Source organism: Monodon monoceros, unplaced genomic scaffold (assembly GCF_005190385.1).
Source record: "Monodon monoceros isolate NGI ecotype Baffin Bay Population unplaced genomic scaffold, NGI_Narwhal_1 Super_Scaffold_5, whole genome shotgun sequence".
Taxonomy (NCBI): Eukaryota; Metazoa; Chordata; class Mammalia; order Artiodactyla; family Monodontidae; genus Monodon; species Monodon monoceros.
This window is the reverse complement of record NW_021703782.1, coordinates 32,482,525-32,504,539: the sequence shown is the minus strand read 5'-3', so window position 1 is coordinate 32,504,539 and position 22,015 is coordinate 32,482,525. Positions and strand designations below refer to the sequence as shown.

At 39.5% G+C, this 22,015-nt stretch overlaps 1 long non-coding RNA gene across 1 annotated transcript in view; it reads left to right on the top strand.

Moving 5' to 3' along the window:
* Positions 1-1,196: 1,196 nt before the first annotated feature.
* The window catches only part of LOC114883763, a 43,114-nt gene continuing 22,295 nt past the window's right edge, over positions 1,197-22,015 (top strand). The window contains exon 1 of the long non-coding RNA XR_003790670.1: positions 1,197-1,412. This is a non-coding gene — a long non-coding RNA (uncharacterized LOC114883763). The remainder of the gene's footprint in view (positions 1,413-22,015) is intronic.

The window sequence follows — 22,015 nt, the reverse complement described above, 5'->3', positions numbered from 1 at the left end:
CAACAGGATTCCTGAGGTGCCTAGGTTTCCACTTAGCCTCTGGCCATCCTGAACAGCCAAACTGCCCCAAGGAAGCACCCTAACTCATTGGTCCTCCTGGATGACAAAAAAGAAAAGACGACTGGCCCCTCGGGGTAGGACCATGCTACTTATGGCACCTTTTGAGAGTATGCCCAGGCCCAAGGGTTGACAACCAGAAAACCCAGCCCTTCCAGAAGCTGTGGCCCTCTCCTAAAGGAAGCTGATTAGAATAACAAGGACTCTGAGTGCCAAGCTCCGCCCAGACCTTCTGAGAGCACAGTCTTTGCGTTCCCACCTGGGCCCCCTGAGAACCTGACGTCCTCCATCTGGTTCGGCAGAGGCAGCAGCCCCTGGAAGGAAGGGCAGGACGGGATAGTAAAGTAAGGAACAGGAAGCCCACGGTCTGGGAATCACCTCGGTGTGGACGGTTACTACCTACATGCATAAGCCTTAAGACTTAAGTGTCCTCGTGCGTGCACCGCGGAAGGACTCTGCAAAGAAAGGTAAACCGCTAAGGCAAGTAGAAATGATGAATTCTTTCAGCCAAATGCTACCCCAAGCATTGGAATACGCAGGTGAGATGTTACATAAAAGTACTAGAGGGCTTCCCTGGTGGCGCAGTGGTTGGGGGTCCGCCTGCCGATGCAAGGGGCGCGGTTTCGTGCTCCGGTCCGGGGGGATCCCGCGTGCCGCGGAGCGGCTGGGCCCGTGGGCCGTGGCCGCTGGACCTGCGCGTCCGGAGCCTGTGCTCCGCGGCGGGAGAGGCCGCGGCGGTGAGTGGCCCGCGTACCGCAAAAAAAAGTACTAGAAAGACACGTCACACGAATTCCTCTCCCCCTAAGCCCCCACCCCCCAGAAAAATCAAAACTCTTACAGCTTATTTTAAATAAGAAATGGGCACAAGAAATACTCAAATCAATATTAATAATAAAAGTAACTTCTTAGCTTGACTGTCCTGGACTAGAAGCCCCTTCCCGGTCGGCCGGTGGACTCTAGGGCAGAATTGCAACCTTACACTGCGCTAGGGAAGCTGCACGCGGCGCAGCCCGGGTCGCCATGGAAACCACGGTGGTTGGGCGGACCCGGGGCCGACGCGGGGCTGGTGGGCGGGGTTCCGCAGTGGCTGCTGGGGAGACGCCAGAGTGGCGGCTGGGGGCTGCGAGAAAGCTCAGCGGAAGACAGCAACTTCTGGGTTCCCATGGCCCACAAGAGCGCGGCTCCTGCTCGAGACCCGGGAAGGAAAACAGAAAGTTGCTTCCCATCCAAGAATTTCCAAATCTGCCGGATGATCAGTAGCACTTGGTTAGAAACCTAGACCCCAGGTTCCCAGTGCTGCTGGCTTAGCAAATCAAAATCTCCGCGGCGAGGATCCGGAGTCTGCATTTAACCAGGTGCTTTATAGGGTCGGGAGGTTGGGAGACAACGGGTCCGCCTATTCTGTTTTCTTAGCCCCCCCCCCGGTAATAGTAAAAGAATATGCACCCTAATTTCCTCCCCAGCAGCTTTCTAGGAGGGGAATTCCTGCGAGCTGGAAATGCAGAGCCCGTTCAGTTTCTTGAACTGAACTGTAAGCTGATTGGAATCGTCGCTGTTTTTTGCGGGTTTCCCACTTGGGGGCAGTCTCGTCCTTCGCTCCTGTTCATTTGGCAAAGCAGTGGCCCATGGTACATAGTCCAGTTAATTCCGGCTTCAGTCTCCTTAATATAAGCTCTTTTAGAAAGCGGGGCTTGGGTGCAGAGAGAGATGTCTTCCTAGGAGGAGTGGGACAGTAGCTGAGCCTAGGGCTCTAAATGTAAGATTCTCTTAGCTCCAATTCCTGGTTCACACTTAGGATTCAGAACAATTAATCTGTGTTTGTAAAGAAATAATGTTCTCATTGAGAATAATGTATGTGCACTAGGCAACAGATTTCTCAGCCCTCTGGGCCTTATCCTTTATTGGACAATTGGATGGGACCTCAGGATTGATTTAGACAGCCCCAGCCGGGCTTTAGAGTTAGGCCTGGACCCCTGGGAACCATGGGCCTCATTTGCCCACTTTAAGGAGGCAGCATGGTGGTGAAACAGGAGAGGGACTCAGCTTCTGAGTAGTGGGGATTCCCATAGTATAGTCCTCCCTGAAAGTAAAAATGGAAGCTGCAAAATTTGCACAGCCTTCCTTAGAAATCTAGGGAGGCTCAGCCCAGTAAAATGGGATAACCTATGGATCTCTACAACCTTATGCATTTACCATGCTTTCTTACGATAACCTATGTTTACAGGCCTGATTTCTGTGTTATTGCATGCATGGCATATAATATCACATCCAAGCTCACATAGGCTGGAAGTGATAGGGTTGAAACCGAGCAGGACCCTGTGGGGCCTTCCTGGGCACAGACGCCTTGTGTCCTGGCATCTTGTTTGTAGAAAAGCTTTAGCCTGTTAGGCCTTCCCTGAGTTCCAAGAGCAAATTTAATCAGAGAAATGAGATAATGCAAAAACAAAGGAAACAGTCCAGCAGGACAAAATAATAATAGTTTAGGCATAAAACAAAGTAAAGGACCTTTAGTTCCTCATCAAGGGCTATAGTTAAGTCCTGAGACCTATTCTTGAGTTGTGTTGTAGATACTTAAAACCCCCACCAGGTGGAAGAAGTTAACTGCATGCTGACCTCACAGGGCTTAGACCCCAGACTGATTGGAGCCAGAAGGTTGATGGTTGAGATTCCCGAAATAGCACCCTGTTACCTCGCCATCAGCCAAACAGAACTGTGCAGGAGCTGATGATAGACACTGTGACCCTCTCCCTCATAGAGCTTTAAAAAACCCTTCCTTGAAAGCCATCAGAGAGTTTGGGTCTTTTGAGCATGAGCTGCCTGTTCTCCTTGCTTGGCCGCATCTTGGGTCCCTTGCAGTAACCACTGTACTTTCCTTTACCACAGCCCAGTGTCGGTAGATTTGGGTGTAGTTGTGTGTTGGGCGAGTGGACCCAAGTTTGGTTCGGTAACAGAGCCAGATCTTCCTTTGCACAAGGCAGAACCCAGGCCCAGCACCAGGGCAGCCAGCAGGGGCTGGGGAGAACAACTGGTTAACTGGTTTCATTTTCTCGGTCACCCAAGTAATCAGTGTTGCAAGGTGGGAGTAGAGGGCAGTCAGCTTTCAAGCAGTGAGCAGAAGAAAGCCCCCACTGTTGGCTTTTGAGTGTGAGCAGGAGGGTAATCCTTCTTCAAAAGATACCTGGTCAGGAAAATTTAGGAAGTGCATTAAAATAAGGTCAAAGCAGTCATTTAGTGACTGACAGAATTTGCATGGAGCCAGAGCAGAGAGCCAAGCTTGATTTTGAATTTCCTGGTTTCCTCGAGGGGGAGAAAGTAATGCTATTAGTCAGGCTTGACAACAGAAGGAGAACCAGGGGTTCTTATTTCTTATTAATTTTATAAATTTTAATTTAATAAATAAATAAATTTAATTTTAATTAAAATTTTTAAAAATTTGTTTTGGTGGAAAGATAACAAGTTAGTCTTGGATAGAAAGAACCTGAAGGACCTGTGGGATATTTAGGCAGACCAAAAACAGGTGTGTTGGGGCTAGAGTCTGGATTATACTAATTTGGGTTACAGGTGCTACTTGAAATCATTAGCACAGGTAGGATCAGCTGCTGCAGAGAAAACTTTTTTTTTTTTTTTTTTTTTTTTGCGGTACGCGGGCCTCTCACTGTTGCGGCCTCTCCCGTTGTGGAGCACAGGCTCCGGACGCGCAGGCTCAGCGGCCATGGCTCACGGGCCCAGCCGCTCCGCGGCATGTGGGATCTTCCCGGACCGGGGCACGAACCCGCGTTTCCTGCATCGGCAGGCGGACTCTCAACCACTGCGCCACCAGGGAAGCCCGAGAAAACATTTTTGCGACTAAAGAGGACAGACATCTCAGGATACCAGAGGAGAAAGAGATTTTGAAGATGACAGAAATGGTCCTTTGACATTTTTTGAGTTTCCTATCTTTTTGCCACGCTCTACACACAGACACAAAGCAAGAGCTATTTTATCCGCAAAATAGAAAGTGGAGATGGCAGCAGCAGATGGGATTTTTTCGTGCTAAGACTCAAATTCCTGAAAGCACTATGATTTTTTAGAAGCCCCCAAAACTTCTCTCTCTCATGTTTTAGGTCTCCATCAAGGAAAGGCTGAATCCCTAGAGTGAATGAATCAAAAGTTAAAAACAATAATACAAAAGTCTGTGCATTGAGCCTGCTGTTAAACGTTTGTACATTTAATCATGTGTGCTCCTGCAGGGCGCATGTGGAAGCACAGCAAAGATGCTTTCTGGAGCTCAGGAGGCTGGAGCTCAGGAGGCCGCGGGGTCAGATGGCGTGGAGTTCCTGCTGGAGGACTCCTTCTCCTATCAGTAGGCACATCCAGAGTGTCTTTAGTGTGCAGAGCTGTGCAGAGTTAGACAGACTCAAAGCACAAACGTCCTGAGACAGAGAGACAGAGAGAGTTCCCCAGCAGTTCATGTCACTGTGTGAAATCGAGGAAGAGGTACAAGCAAAATGTGGGCATCAAAGATGAGAAGCTGAGCAAAGCTCACACGCTTGGCTGCTGAAAGAAAAGGGCCTGGGGCCTGCCACTTTCATGTGTGGTCACGATGATTAACTAGCAGGTGTCAGAAAACATCTGACAGCTCTTAGGCTTGGGTAAGTGTTTGATAAAAGGCAGTATCCAACCTTCAAAAAAGTTTATCCCCAAAGTCGTTTCTATGTCTGTTGTTTGAACCTGGAAATGCTTTCATTCTCAGAGCAGGTCCTCCAAATCCGTTTATCCCTGTAGGCATACATTTATTCTGTAGTCACCAACAGATACTTAGTAAGCACCTACTGTCTGCCCAGTAGAGTGTGACGCACATAGTAGTGAACAAGCAGACAAAAATTCTGGCTGTCACGGACCTTAAATTCTAGTGGGAGGAAACAGACGATAAATACGAAGTAAGAAATAAATAAGAGAAGCGTGTTGTATTTTAGACGGGGATAAATGCAAAAGAGAAGAAACAGGTAGGGATGGGGAGAAGAAACACTGGGGCATGTAGTTAGGGTAGCCCTCACTGAAAGGGGGACACTCAAGCAAAGACCTCAGAGGTGCAGAAGTTAATTGTGCAGGTATATGGAGGATTGAATCCAGGGCTGAGGGGAAAGCAAATGCAAAGGCCCTGAAGTGGGAGCATGATCACGTATTTAACGAACAGAAAGGAGGCAGTGTGACTGGAGGGGACTGTCAGGTGGGAGAGTGATGGGAGATGAGCTCAGAGAAGCAGTGGTCAGAGCAGTGGCTCTACAGAGTCTTGTATTCCTTTGACTTTTTCTCTGAGCTAGGAACTTGTTGAAGCATTTTGAGAAGAATGATGTGATCTGACTTACTTTTTAAAATATTGAGATATAATTCATTTACCACTAAATTCACCCATTTACAATATACAATTCAGTGGTTTTAATCTATTCAGAGTTGTGCAACCATTAGCATTATATAATTCCCGAACATTCTCATTATCCCCAGTCAAGCTCTGTACCAATTAGGAGTCACTCTCCACCCATTCTCCCACCCCGCCACGTCCCTGGAAATGACTAACCTACTTTCTGTCTCTGTGAATTTGCCAGTTTGGGGCATTTCACAAAAATGGAGTCATACAACATTGTGGCCCTTTGTGTCTGGTTTTTCTTTCACCTGGCATAATGTTCTCAGGATTCATTCATGTTGTAGCATGCATCAGTGTAACTGACCCGGGTTCTTGGCCTCTTTAAATTCAGGCAAGGCCTTACTGGGACTCCTGCTGCAGCAGGAGAGAACAAAAACAAGTAACAGGTTCCCTTGCTCACTCCCTGAGTGGAGGCGAGCTGGTCCCTTATATGGGGTGAGGGTAAGGGCGGGTCCAAGGGTCAGGCCCGGGGGGTGGTTTGCCCACCCTTTGGTGGTGGTGTGTGCAGGGGGCATGCGCAGTACCCTGCTTCTGCTCCTGACACCTCAGAAGTGGCAGTTGGGTTTTTGGTCTTTTTGTATCTTGTTCATAATTCACCCCAACTGTGCGTGCCAGCATTTATTTTCAGTCCCTTATAGTTTCTTTGTATAGTTTGTATAGTTTCTGTTGCTCAAGGAGACATTTGTCCAGGTGCAAACGCTTGCAGCAAAGGGTCCCAGGTCCCAGCCTGTCTCATCAGTACCTCATTTTCCCCATGGCTGAATGATATCACATTCCATGGCTATACCACATTTTATTTATCCATTCATTAGTTGATGAACATTTGGGTAGTTTCCACTCTTTGTGCTATTTTGGATAATGTCACAAACATTCAAGTTCAACTATTTTCATGTGAACATATGTTTTCAATTTTCTTGGGTATATACCTAGGAGTGGAATTGCTGGGTTATATGGTAATTCTGTGTTTAACTTTTTAAGGAACTGCCAAACTATTTTTCAGAGCAGCTGTACTTCAGCAATGCATGAGAGTTTCAATTTCTCCATATCCTCACCATCTTTCTTTTTAAGCCATCCTAGCACGTATGAAGTGGTATTTCATTGAGCTTTTGATTTGCATTTCCCTAAAGACTAATGATGTGAAGCATCTTTTCATGTGCTTAGTGGACATTTGTATATCTTCTTTGGAGAAATATCTATTCATATCTGTTACTCATTTTAAAACTGGGTTATTTTCGTTTTTACTGAATTGTAACATTTATTTTAGATACTAGACTCTTAACAGATGTATGATTTAAAAATATTTTCTCCCATTCTCTCGGTTGTCTTTTTCACTTTCTTTATGGGGTACTTTGAAGCACAAAAGTGTTTAATTTTGATGAACTCCATTTTTTATTTTGTTGATAGTGCTTTCATTGTCATATTTTAAAACCATTGCCTAATTTAAGATTACTGAATTTTATTCCTATGTTTTCTTTTAAGAGCTCTTATATTTAGACCTTTGATCCATTTTGAGTTAATTTTTAAATTTGGTGTGAGGAATAGGTACAACTTCATTACTTTCTGTGTGGCTATCCAGTTGTCCTTTTGGTATAAAGGCTGTTCTTTCCCCTTTTAATTGTCTTGGTACCCTTGTCAAAAATCAATTGTCCATAAACGTATGGGTTTATCTCTGGAGTCTCAATTGTATTTCACGAATCAACCTATCTATCCTTATGCCAGTTCCATACTGCCTTGAGTAGTGTAGCTATGTATTAATTTTTGAAATCCAGAAGTGTGAGTCCTCCAACTTTGTTCTTCTTTTTTGAGATTGTTTTGGCTATTCTGGGTGCCTTGCATTTTCGTATGAAATTTTAGGACCAACTTGCCAATTTCTGCAAAACAGACAGCTGGGATTTCGATAAGGATTGCCTCCAATCTGGAAATCAGTTGGGTGAGTATTGCCATCTTAATATTACTGAATCTTCTAATCCATGAATATGGGACGTATTTCCATATATTTAGGTCTTCTTTAATTTCTTTCAATGATATTTTGTTGTTACGGTGTACAAGTCTTGCACTTATTTTGTTAAATTAATCACTGAGTATTTTATTGTTTGTGATGCTATTGTAAATAGAATTGTTTTCTTAATTTCATTTTTTGATTGTTCATTGCTAGATTATAGAAATACAATTGATTTTTGTATATTGATTTTGTATCCTGCAACCTTGTTGAACTCATTTGTAAGCTCTAATCATTTGTGTAATCTGTAGATTTTACAAGATCATGTCATCTGAGAATAGAGATAGTTTTAATTCTTACTTTCCAATTTGTATGCTTATTATTTTATTTCCGTGTTTAATTGCCCAGGATAAAACCTCCAATGCAATGTTGAAAAGGAATGGTAAGAGAAGACATTTTCCTGATCTTTGGGGGAAAGTTTTCAGTTTTTGCCCATTAAGCATGATGACAACCGTAGGTTTTTCTTGACAAGATGCTCTTGACAAAGCTGAAGAAGTTTCTATATTTTCCTAGTTTGTTGGGTGTTTCTATCATGAAAAGATGTTGGATTTTGTCAAATACAGGCACACCTCAGAGATATTGCAGGTTCAGTTCCAGACAACCACAATAAAGTGAATATTGCAATAAAGTGAGTCATGAATATTGGGGTTTCCCAGAGCATATAAAAGTTATGTTTACACTATAGTGTAGTCTATTGAATGTGATAGCATTATGTCTAAAAAATGTACCTACCTTAATTAAAAAATACTTTATTGCTAAAAATGCTAACCATCCTCTGAGCCTTCAGCTAGTTGTAATCTTTTTGCTGGTGGAGGGTCTTGCCCCGATGTTGATGGCTGCTGACTGATCAGGATGGTGGTTGCAGAAGGTTGGGGTGTCTGTGGCAATTTCTTAAAATAAGACAACAGTGAAGTTTGCACATCAATTGACTCTTCACAAACAATCTCTCTGTAGCATGTAATGCTGTTTGATAGCATTTTACCCACTTCTTTCAAAACTGGAGTGAATCTTAAACTCTCCTGTTACTTTATCAACTAAGTTTATGTAATATTCTAACTACTTTGTTGTCATTTCAACAGTCCTCATAGCTTCTTCACCAGGAGTAAATTCCATCTCAAGAAACCACTTTCTTTGCTCGTTCATTAGAAGCACCTCCTCATCCATTAAAGTTTTATCATGAGATTGAAGCAATTCAGGCACGTCTTCAGGCTCCACTTCCAGTTCTCTTGCTACTTCCGCCACATCTGCAGTTACTTCCTTCACTTAAGTCTTGAACCCCTCAAAGTCATCCATGAGGGTTGGAATCAGCTTCTTCCAAACTTCTGTTAATGTTGATATTTTGACCTCTTTCTACAAATCACGAATGTTCCTGATGGCATCTATAATGGTGAATCTTTTTCAGGGGGTTTTCAATTTACTTTGCCCAGATCCATCAGAGGAATCACACTATCTATGGCAGGTATAGCCTTATGAAATGTATTTCTTAAATAAGACTTGAAAATCAAAATTACTTCTTGATCCACTGGCTGCAGAATGGATGTTTTGTTAGCAGGCATGAAAACAACATTGATCTCACTGTACATCTCCATCAGAATTCTTGGGTGACCAGGTGCATTGTCAATAAGCAGTAAAATTTTGAAAGGAGTCTTTTTTTTCTGAGCAAGAGATCTCAACAGTGGGCTGAAGATATTCAGTAAACCATGTTGTAAGCAAGTGTGCTGTCATCCAGGCTTTGTTGTTTCATTGATAGAGCACAAGCAGAGTAGATTAAGCATAATTATTAAGGGCCCTAAGATTTTTGGAATGGTAAATGGGTACTGGCTTCAACTTAAAGTCACCAGCTGCATTAGCCCCTAACAGGAGAGTCAGCCTGTCCTTTGAAGGTTTAAAGTCAGACTGACTTCTTCTCTAGCTATGAACGTCCTAGATGGCGTCTTCTTCCAATAGAAGGCTGTTTTGTCTACATTGGAAAGCTATTATTTAGCCACTTTCATATATTTTCTCAGCTAGGATCTTCTGGACAACTTACTGCAGCTTCTACATCAGCACTTTCTACTTCACCTTGCAGTATTCTGTTATGGAGATGGCTTTTTTCCTCAGACCTCATCAACCAACCTCTCTGCAGGTTCAAACTTTTCTTCTGCAGCTTCTTCACCTCTCTCAGCCTTCATAGAATTGAAATGAGTTAGGGCCTTGCTCTGGATTAGGTTTTGGCTTAAGAGAATGTTGTGGCTGGTTAGATCTTCTATCCAGGCTGCCAAAACTTTCTCCACATCAGCAATAAGGCTGTTAAGCTTTCTTTTCATTTGTGTGTTCACTGGAGTAGCCCTTTTAATTTTCTTCAAGAACTTTTCCTTTGTATTCACAACCTGGCCATTTGACGCATAGAGGCCTAGCTTGGGGCCTCTCTCAGCTCTAGACATGCCTTCCTCCTTAAGCTTAATCATTTCTAGCTTTTGATTTAAAGTGAGAGACATGTGACTCTTCCTTCCACTTGAATAATTAGAGGCCAATTATAGGGTTGTTAATTGGCCTAATTTCAATATTGTTGTGTCTCAAGGAATAGGGAGGCCCAAGGAGAGGGAGAGAGATGGGAAACAGCTGGTCAGTGGAGCAGTCAGAACGCACACATTTATCTAAGTTCGCCGTCTTAAATGGTTGTGGTCTGTGACACCCCAAAGCAATTATTAATACGATAGTAACATCAAAGATCACTGGTCACAGATCACCATAACCAATATCATAATGATGAAAAAGTTTGAAATACTGTAAGAATTGCCAAAATGTGCCACAGAGACATGAAGTGAGCAAATGCTGTTGGAAAAGTGGTGCCGATAGACTTGCTCAACACAGGGTTGCCACAAACCCTAAGCTTGTAAAAAAAAAAAAAAAAAAAAAAAAAAAAACTCTCTCTGTAAAGTGCAATAAAGTGAAGCATAATAAAATGAGGCATGCCTGTACTTTCTCCATATTTATTGAAATGATTATAATTTTTTCTTTATTTTATTAATATGGTATGTTACACTGATTGCTTTTCATATATTAAATCAACATTGCATTCCTGGAATAAATCCCACTCGGTCATAGTGTATTACCCTTTTTATATGTTGTTGGAGTCTGGTTGCTTACATTTTATTGAGGATCTTTGCATCTATATTCATAAGTGATATTGGTCTATAGTTTTCTTGTGATTTCTTTATTTGTTTAGGTATCATGGTAATGATTTGCGAAGTGTCCCTTCCTCGTATATTTTTTACAGGAGTTCCTTAACTCTTCTTTAGATGTTTGGTAGAATGAACCAGTGAGGCCATCGGAGCCTGGGCTTTTCTTTGTGGGAAGTTTTTAATTACCAGTTCAATCTCTTTATTTGTTATAAGCCTATTCAGATACCCCATTTCTTCTTGATTCAGTTTTGGTAGTTTGTGTCTTTCCTGAAATTTATCCATTTCATCTACATTATCTAATCTGTTGGCATATAACAGTTAATATTATTCCCTTATAATCCTTTTTATGTTTGTAAGGTCAGAAATAGTATCTTTCATTTCTGATTTTAGTAATTTGAGTATCTTTTTTTTTCTTGTCAGTCTAGCTAAAAAATTGTCAGTTTTGTTTATCTTTTCAAAGAACCAACTTTTGGTTTTATTAATTTTCTCTATCAATTATCTATTCTCTAATTTATTTCTGCTCTAATATTTATTCTGTCTTCAATTCCGCCTGCTTTGGGTTTAGTTTGCTCTATTTTTTCTAGTTATGAAGGTGGAAGTTTAGGTTATTTATTTGAGACCTCTTCTTTTTAACATAGGCATTTACAACTATAAATTTCTCTTTGATCACTGCTTTTATTGCATTGCATAAGTTTTGATATGTTGTGTTTTTGTTTTCATTCATCCCAATGTATTTTCTAATTTCCCTTGTGACTTCTTCTTTGATCCACTGTTTGTTTAAAAGCGTGTTTAATTTCCACACATCTGTGAATTTTTCATATTTCCTTCAGTTATTGATCTCTAATTGTGGTATACTATAACTGGCATATAGTTGTGTGATTCTGTCAATATCTTTTAACTGGAGTGTTTAGTCCACTAACACTTAATATAGTTACTGATAATACTTGCATCTGCCATTTTTCTATTTGTATTCTATACGTCTTATGTCTTTCATTTCTCTCTTCTTCCATTACTGCCATCTTTTGTACTAAATATTTATTTTCTGGTGTATCATTTTAATTTCCCTGTCATTTATTTTCCTATGTGACTTGAGTCATTTTCTTAGTGGTTGCCCAGGGGATTACAATTAACATGTTAGTTTATAGCAATCTGGTTCATATTAATACCAGCTGTATTTCAACGATATACTTTGCTCCTATACAGCTTTGTGCCTCTGTGCCAACCTTCATGTTGTTACTGTGATACACATTACATCCTTGTACATTGTACAGCCATCAACATAGATTTACGATTATCACTTTATGCAGTTGCCTGTTTAAATAATAGAGGAGATAAAGAGTTACAAAAACTATTCACATTTATATTTAATATTTACCTATTGATTTAGCTCTATCAGTTTCTTCATGTGCGTTGGAGTTACCATCTAGTGTTTTTTCATTTCAGTTTGAAGGACTTTTTAATATTTCTTGTAGGGCAGGTTTCTTGGTGACAGATTTTCTGTTTATCTGGGAATATCTTAATCCCTTCTTCATTTTTGAAGGGTAGTTTTGCCGGATATAGAATTCTTGGTTGATAATCTTTTTCTTTTACTACTTGAAATATGTCATCCCAGTTCATTCTGGCCTCCACGTTTTCTAATGAGAAATCAAGTGTTAGCCTTTCTAAGGATCTCTTACTTGATGCTGCTTTCAAGATTGTCTCTTTGTGTTTGTCTTCAGGTGTTTGATTATATGTCTAATTGTGGATCTCTTTGAGTTTATCCTACTTGGAGTTGGTGGAGCTTTTTGGGTGTGTACTGTTTTTCATCAAAGTTGCGATGTTTTCAGCCATTTCTTCAAATATTCTTTCTGCCTCTTTTTCTCTCTCCTTTCCTTCTGGGAATCCCATTATGATTATGTTAGTACACTTGATGGTGTCTTACAGACCTCTTAGGATTTGTTCAAATTTCTTTATTCTTTTTATTTCTCTTCCCCAGACCGGATAATCTCAAGCAACCTATTTTCAAGTTTGCACATTCTTTCTGCTAGTTCAGATCTGCTGTTGAGGCTGTCTAGTGATTTTTTTCATTTTAGTTGTATTTTTCAAATCCAAAATTTCTGTTTGGTTCATTTTATAATGTCTATCTCTATTGATGTTGGTTCATTTTATAATTTCTATCTCTATTGATGTTTATTTGGAAAGACATTAATCTCATACTTTAGTTCTTTAGACATTCAGACATATTTGAAATAGCTGATTTAAAGCCTTTGTCTATTAAGTCCCACATCTGTCTTCCCTCAGGATTAGTTTTTATTTGTTCCTTTTATCCCCTTGTTTATGGGCCATATTTTCTTCTCTCTTTGTCTCATAATTTTTTTGTTGAAAAATGTACATTTTCAATAATATATTGTAGAAGTTTCAGAATTCAGAATTTCCCCCTCTTCATGGTCTGTTGTTATTGCTGTTTGTTTATTTAGTGACTCTTCTGAACTAATTATGTCAAGTCTGTATTCTTTGTCAGCTACTGAAGTCTCTGCTTGCTCAGGTTAGTTCTCAGCTAATGATTGGACAGATATTTCTGTAAATGTTGGGAACCAATAAGTCTCCCAGTTTTTGCTAATGGGCATTGTGTGTGTGTGTGTGTGTGTGTGTGTGTATGTGTGTGTGTGAGAATGTGTGTCTTTAACACAACTGCCAGGCAATTGACAACTCTGCCTTAAGTTTCACTTCTTGCTTGCCAAGAGCCTCAGGTGAGAGCTTAGAGCCTTCTCACATCTCTCTAGGACATGTTCACAGCTGTATGTATGTTGTATGCTCATGGCTTTCTAGATTCCTAGCAATATATCAGAGTTTTCAAAGGCCCAATGGGCATCTCATTCCCCAGATTTTCTTTTTTTTTTTCTTTTCAGATTTTTAATAAGCCTGTTGTTCGCCACAACTGTTATTCACTGCTTCAGGCAGGCTTTAAACAGTTGACTCTAAATGTGTTGTACAAGTGTCCCTGGGGAAAAAGCTTTTCTCGGTCAGGGCAAGCCCTAAGTCACGTCAAATCAAGACAGCACTGCAAGTAGAGTCTTCCAGGGAAGCACTAGGTGGGTCAAATAATGACAGTTCTCTGATAATGAGGCTTGGAAGGAGCTCCAACCCTGTTTTTCCCTCCTGTGGCTTCCAGGCTGCTGGTTTTCATCATAATTATTATGAAAAGAATCCAAACCCATGGAAGAAAGCTTAAAAAAGAAAGTTACAAAGAACAAAATAAAAATTACCCATAATCCTACTGCACAAGAATAACCAATGTTAACTTTGGTTTTTTTTTTTTTCATATTTGGAATAATGCTAAATCCTTCATTGTGGGGCAAAGGGGGTTTCTCAGAGTGTTCTGCTTTATGGTTTCTCTCAATAAAAATATATCCATCAACCTTTATCCTAAGCTTTCTGCCTTCATCATCTGACCACCCCCTAACTTCTTCCTGGCAGCACTGGGGTCTCATTTTGGGGACATCCTGTGTTCCCTGGCTGCATGACTTCTCTCCCTTCTACTTTTTCATGCCTCTTTGTTGGCTCCAAGCATCCAATTATTCTGATATTCAGCCTTGCAGTTCTGTCCCTGACCAGTTGTTGCCCATCCCAGAGGCCACTTGGCATGGTCCATTGCTCTGGCCTGACAACTTTAAAAGTCAGTCCTCTTTTCAACTGTGTTGGTTTTTGGCTTCTCTAACCAGCATGGCTATCAGATCTCTGGCCTCCAGCCCACAGGTCCTGCCAGAGGATTAAGTTTCCAAAAGTTTGGCCTGTAATATCTAGATCAAATTTAAATTGGGTGCAAACTGCCCCGTTCACTGGAATCCTCATGGTCTGCCCCTACTCCTCCCTGCGAAGTAAATCTCTAACGTTGGATAAATCCTCTTGCAAACATGCCAATTCTAGCTTGAAGGAAAGAGTCTGTGTTCTTCCAGGGGAGAATTCCATAAATAGTGCCATCATCTGCTCCAAGGACAAGAGGAAGGTCCATCCTCTCTTCTCTCAGGCATTCCTTTCTACATAAGTGGACTGAGCTTCCTTTGATCTCTGCCTCTTTGCTTGACTAAGGTTTTCCTTTATTTGCAGCTGAGCTTCTAGCAAAATGAATTTCCCAATTTTACCTTTACCGTATATCTTTTGAAAAAGAATTACCTCCTGTCCACCATCAAAAGCCAACATTTGAGGCCTTCTTCTGCTATTTGAGAGCTGACTGCCCTCTACTCGTGCTTCTCATTATCAGTTACTCAGGTGACCATGAAAATGAAACCAGTTATTCTCCCCAACCCCTGCTGCTAGGCCTGGGTTCTGCCCTGTACTAAGGAAGATCTGACTCCAAATATTAGCCCTATCACTTCCTGACTTTGTGAGCTTGAGTGTGGTACTTGAGAAATTTGTGAGTGTCAGTTTCTTTGTTAATAACACAAACCAGAATAACAGAAAGGAGAGAGTGGGGACAAAGAGAGAAATCAGATCTGTAGCTCTCCCTAAAGGATGCAGCAGAGTAATGATCAACACATGTGCATGAGGAAGTTACTTCATAACGGGGAAAGAACCACCAAAGAGATTAGAAGAAATAGTGTCTGGCACTCGCACAGGGCAGGGAATAGTGCCTGTTCCCATAAGCAAGACTGAAAAACTTGTAACTCATGGGGCTTTCGGTAAAATACACAGAAGATTATTGCCTCAGAGGTGGGGAATTATTAGCCCTGTGACAAATTCTGCTCCACTCTCTCCTAAAAAATCTAAAAAGCAAGACCCAAGGCTCAAACTATTTGTAAGAAACCTTGGCACATCTCAGAAGAAAGCAAAAGAATATTCGTAGTAGAAAAGTATCCAGCACCAAATAAAGTAAAATTCACAATGTTTAGCATTCAATTAAAAATTACCACTAAAAAATTACCATGTATACAAAGTAGCAGAAAAATATGACACATAACAAGAAGAATCAAAACAAACCCAGAACTGGCACAGATGTTATAAATAGCAGTCAAGGACATTAAAGGTATTCTGTTTGCTCAAAGGATTAAGTAGAGACATGGAAGATAATTTTTTTAAAAAAAATCAAATTTCTGGAGATGAAAAGTACATTGTATGAGATTATACACACACACACAAACATACACACGGTTGAATTAACTACATGTCTGACTTTGCAGAAGCAAAAATCAGTGAATTTAAAGATATAACAATACAAACTGTCCAAAATGAGACACAAAGAGAAAAAGTATTTAAATAAATGAAAAGAGCATCAGTGTCTACTATACTTGTAATTGGAGTCGCCACAAAAAAGGAAGGGAAAGACAGGAAAAATGGACCTTAGAGCTGAGTTTAAGTTAGACCTCAAAGTATAAAATATCTAGAAGAAAACATACAAGCAAATCTTTATGTCCTTGGGTTAGATGAAGATCCCTTTGATACAATACTGCAGTACGATCCATAAAAGAAAAAAAAATGAATAAAATAGGGCTTCCCTGGTGGCGCAGTGGTTGAGAGTCCGCCTGCCGATGCAGGGGAAATGGGTTCGTGCCCCGGTCCGGGAAGACCCCACATGCTGCGGAGCGGCTAGGCCTGTGAGCCATGGCCGCTGAGCCTGTGCATCCGGAGCCTGTGCTCTGCAATGGGAGAGGCCACAACAGTGAGAGGCCCGCGTACCAAAAAAAAAAAAAAAAAATCAATAAAATGTGCTTCATCAAAATTTAAAATGTCTGCTCTTCAAAAGATACTGTTAAGAAAACAAAAAAACCACAGACTGGGATAAAATATTCCCAAAGTGTATATGTGATAAAGTAATACCCAGGATATATAAAGAACTCTCAAAACTCAATAATAAGGAAACAAGCAACCTAGTAAAAAAAAAAAAAAAGGGTGAAAGATTTGAATGCATGCTAAACCAAAGAACATATATGAATGGCAGTATCCTCAACAAAATGAGTCATTAGGAAAATGAAAAATGAAACCACAATGAGATACCACTATAAACTATTAGAATGACTAAAATTAAAAGGACTAACTTTGTGACCACATAGAGGGATGGGATAGGGAGGGTGGGAGGGAGACACAAGAGGGAGGAGATACGGGGATATATGTATATGTATAGCTGATTCACTTTGTTATAAAGCAGGAACTAACACACCATTGTAAAGCAATTATACTCCAATAAATATGTTAAAAAGAAAAAAGGACTAACTATATCAAGTGTTGTCAGGGATATGGAAGAACTGGAACTCTTATACACTGCTAATGGAAATATAAAATGACACGACCTCTTTGGAAAAAAATTCAACAGTTTCTTAAAAAGTTAAATGTATGTCCAACATGTGGCCTAGACATAACATTCTATTTTTTTAGAATAAAGTTTTCTTTCTTGTATCACGTTTATTTATTATTTTTTGTTTATTTTATATTGGAGTATAGTTGATTTACAATGTGTTTCAGGTGTACAGCAAAGTTAATCAGTTATACATATATATATATCTGTTCTTTTTCAGATTCTTTCCCCATATAGGTTATTAGAGTACTGAGTAGAGTTCCCAGTGCTATACAGTAGGTCCTTGTTGATTATCTATTTTATATATAGTAGTGTGTATCTGTTAATCTCAAACTCCTAATTTATTGCCCCCCACCCACCGTCTTTCCCCTTTGGTAACCATAAATTTGTTTTTGAAGTCTGTGAGTCTGTTTTTGTTTTGTAAATTAGTTTATTTGTATCATTTTTTAAGATACCACATGTAAGTGATATCATATGGTATTTTTCTTTCTCTGTCTGACTTAGTACTTAGTATGATAATCTCTAAGTCCATCCGTCTTGCTGAAAATGGCATTATTTCATTATTTTTTTTATGGCTGAGTAACATTGCATTGTATATATGTACCACATCTTCTTATCTTAATCCATTCATCTGTTGATAGACATTTAGGTTGCTTCCATGTCCTGGCTGTTATATATAGTGCTTCAATAAACATTGGGGTGCATGTAGCTTTTCAGATTATGGTTTTCTCTGGATATATGACCAGGAGTGGGATTGCTGGATCATATGGTAGTTCTGTTTTTAGTTTTGTAAGGAAACTCCATACTGTTCTCCATAGTGGTTGTACCCATTTACATTCCCACCAACAGTGTAGGAGGGTTCCCTTTTCTTCACGCCCTCTCCAGCATTTATTGTTTGTAGATTTTTTGTTGATGGCCAATTATGACCAGTGTGAGGTGATACGTCATTGTATCAGTAGTTCTGATTTGCATTTCTTTAATAATTAGCAATGCTGAGCATCTTTTCACATGCCTCTTGGCCATCCATATGTTTTCTTCAGAGAAATGTCTATTTAGATCTTCCACCCATTTTGATTGGGTTGTTTGTTTTTTCGATATTGAACTGCATGAGCTGTTTGTATATTTTGGAGATTAATCCCTTGTTGGTCACTTCGTTTGCAAATATTTTCTCCCATTCTGTGGGTTGGATTTTCATTTTGTTTATGGTTTCCTTTGCTGTGCAAAAGCTTTTAAGATTAATTAGGTCCCACTTTAAAAATTTTTGTTTTTATTTTCATTACTCTAGGAGGTGAATCCATAAAGATATTGTTGCGATTTATGTGAAAGAGTGTTCTGCCTCTGTTTTCCTCTAAGAGTTTTATAGAATCTGGCCTTACATTTAGGTCTTTAATACATTTTGAGTTTATTTTTGTATATGGGGTTAGAGAATGTTCTAATTTCATTCTTTTACATGTAGCTGTCCAGTTTTCCCAGAACCACTTATTGAGGAGACTATCTTTTCTCCATTGTATTTTCTTGCCTCCTTTTTTGTAGATTAATTGACCATATATGCGTGGGTTTATCTCTGGGCTTTCTATCCTGTTCCATTGATCTATATTTCTATTTTTGTGCCAGTACCATACTGTTTTGATTACTGTAGCTTTGTAGTATAGTCTGAAGTCAGGGAGCCTGATTCCTCCAGCTCTGTTCCCCCACCCCCACCCCAACTCAGGATTGCTTTGGCTATTCGGGGTCTTTTGTGTTTCCATACAAATTAAAAATTTTTTTTCTACTTCTGTGAAAAATGTCATTGATAATTTGATAGCGGTTGCATTGAATCTGTAGGTTGCCTTAGGTAGTATAGTCATTTTGACAATATTGATTCTTCCAATCCAGGAACATGGTATATCTTTCAATCTGTTTGTGTCATCTTCGATTTCTTTCATCAGCATCTTATAGTTTTCAGGGTACAGGTCTTTTGCCTCTGTAGGTAGGTTTATCCCTAAGTATTTTATTCTTTTTGATGCAATGGTAAATGGGATTGTTTCTTTAATTTCTCTTTCTGATTTTTCATTGTTTGTGTACAGAAATGCAATGGATTTCTGTGTATTAATTTTGTATCCTACAACTTTACCAGATTCATTGATGAGTTCTAGTAGTTTTCTGGTAGCATCTTTAGGATTTTCTATGTATAGTGTCATGTTATCTGCAAACGGTGACAGTTTTACTTCTTCTTTTCCAGTTTGGATTCCTTCTATTTCCTTTTTTTCTCTGATTGCCATGGCTGGGACTTCCAAAACTATGTTGAATGAAAGTGGTGAGAGTGGACAACCTTTTCTTGTTCCTGATCTTGGAGGAAAGGTTTCCAGCTTTTTACCATTGAGTATATTGTTAGCTGTAGGTTTTTCATATATGGTCTTTATTATGTCGAGGTATGTTACCTCTATACCTACTTTCTGGAGACTTTGCATCATAAGTGGGTGTTGAATTTTGTCAAAAGATTTTTCTGCATCTACTGAGGTGATGACATGGTTTTTATTCTTTAATTTGTTAATATGGTGTATCACACTGATTGATTTGTGGATATTGAAAAATCCTTACATCATTGGGATAAATCCCACTTGATAGTCATATGTGATCCTTTTAATGTATTTTTGGATTCGGTTTGCTAGTATTTGCTAGTTGAGGATTTTTGCATCTATGTTCATCAGTGATATTGGCCTGTAATTTTTTTTTGTGGTATCTTTGTCAGGTTTTGGTAACAGGGTGATGGTGGCCTCATAGAAAGAGTTTGGGAGTATTCCTTCATCTGCAATTTTTTACAATAGTTTCAGAAGGATAGGTGTTAACTCTTCTCTAAATGTTTGATAGAATTCGCCTGTGAAGCCATCTGGTCCTGGACTTTTGTTTGTTGGGACTGTTTAAATCACAGTTTCAATTTCAGTACTTGTGACTGCTCTGTTTTTTTCTCTATTTCATTTATTTCTGCTCTGACCTTTATGATTTTTTTCCTTCTACTAACTTTGTCTTTTGTTTGTTCTTCTTTGTCTAGTTTCTTTAGTTAGGTTAGGTTGTTTCTTTTAGATTTTTCCTATTTCTTGAGGTAGGATTGTATTGCTATAAACTTCCCTCTTGGAACTGCTTTTGCTGCATCCCACAGGGTTTGGATCATCATGTTTTCATTTGCATTTGTCTCTAGGTATTTTTAAATTTCCTCTTGGATTTCTTCAGTGATTCCTTGGTTGTTAGGCATCTGTTGTTTAGCTTCCACAAGTTTGTGTTTTTTACAGTTTTTCTTTCTTGTGGTTGATTGTAATCTCATAGTGTTGTCTGGAAAAGATGCTTGATATAATTTCAAGTTTCTTCAGATTTACTGAGGCTTACTTTATGGCACCACATGTGATCTATCCTGGAGAATGTTCCATGTACACTTGATAAGATTGTGTATTCTTCTGCTTTAGGATGGAATGCTCTATAGATATCAATGAAGTCCAACTGATCTAACATATTATTTAAGGCATACTGTTTTTATTGATTTTCATCCTGGATGATCTAACCATTGATAAAATTAGGGTTTCAAAGTTTCCCCTATTATTGTGTTACTCTCAGTTTCTCCTTTATGGCTGTTAGCATTGGTCTTATATATTGAGGTGCTCCTATGTTGGGTGCATAAATATTTACAATTGTTATATTTTCTTCTTGGATTGATTCCTTGATAATTATGTAGTGTCCTTCTTGTCTCTTGTAACAGTCTTTAATTAAAGTCTATTCTGTCTGATATGAATATTACTACTAAAGCTTTCTTTTGATTTCCATTTGCGTGGAATACCCTTTTCCATCCCCTTTTTATTGAGCTGCATGAGCTGCTTGTAAATTTTGGAAATTAATCCTTTGTCAGTTGCTTCATTTGCAAATCTCTTCTCCCATTCTGAGGGTTGTCTTTTGGTCTTGTTTATGGTATCCTTTCCTGTGCAAAAGCTTTGAAGTTTCATTAGGTCCCATTTCTTTATTTTTGTTTTTATTTCCATTTCTCTAGGAGGTGGGTCAAAAAGGATCTTGCTGTGATTTATATCATAGAGTATCCTGCCTATGTTTTCCTCTAAGAGTTTGATAGTTTCTGGCCTTACATTTAGGTCTTTAGTCCATTTTGAGCTTATTTTTGTGTATGGAGTTCGGGAGTGATCTATTCTCATACTCGTACTTGTACCTGTCCAGTTTTCCCAGCAGCACTTATTGAAGAGGCTGTCCTTTCTCCACTGTACATTCTTGCCTCCTTTATCAAAGATAAGGTGACGATATGTGCGTGGGTTTATCTCTGGGCTTTCTATCCTGTTCCATTGATCTGTATTTCTGTTTTTGTGCCAGTACCATCCTGTCTTGATTACTGTAGCTTTGTAGTATAGTCTGAAGGCAGGGAGCCTGATTCCTCCAGCTCCATTTTCCGTTCTCAAGATTGTTTTAGCTATTCGGGGTCTTTTGTGTTTCCATACAAATAGTGAAATTTTTTGTTCTAGTTCTGTGAAAAATGCCAGTGGTAGTTTGATAGGGATTGCATTGAATGTGTAGATTGCTTTGGGTAGTAGAGTCACTTTCACAATGTTGATTCTTCCAATCCAAGAACATGGTGTATCTCTCCATCTATTTGTATCATCTTTAATTTCTTTCATCAGTGTCTTATAATTTTCTGCATACAGGTCTTTTGTCTCCTTAGGTAGGTTTATTCCTAGATATTTTATTCTCTTTGTTGCAGTGGTAAATGGGAGCGTGTTTTTTAATTTAACTCTCATATTTTTCATCGTTAGTGTATAGGAATGCAAGAGATTTCTGGGCATTAATTTTGTATCCTGCTACTTTACCAAATTCATTGATTAGCTCTCGTAGTTTTCTGGTAGCATCTTTAGGATTCTCTGTGGATCGTATCATGTCATCTGCAAACAGTGACAGCTTTACTTCTTCTTTTTTGATTTGGATTCCTTTTATTTCCTCTTCTTCTCTGATTGCTGTGTCTAAAACTTGCAAAAGTATGTTGAATAAGAGTGGTGAGAGTGGGCAACCTTGTCTTGTTCCTGATCTTAGTGGAAATGCTTTCAGTTGTTCACCATTGAGGACGATGTTGGCTGTGGGTTTGTCACATATGGCCTTTA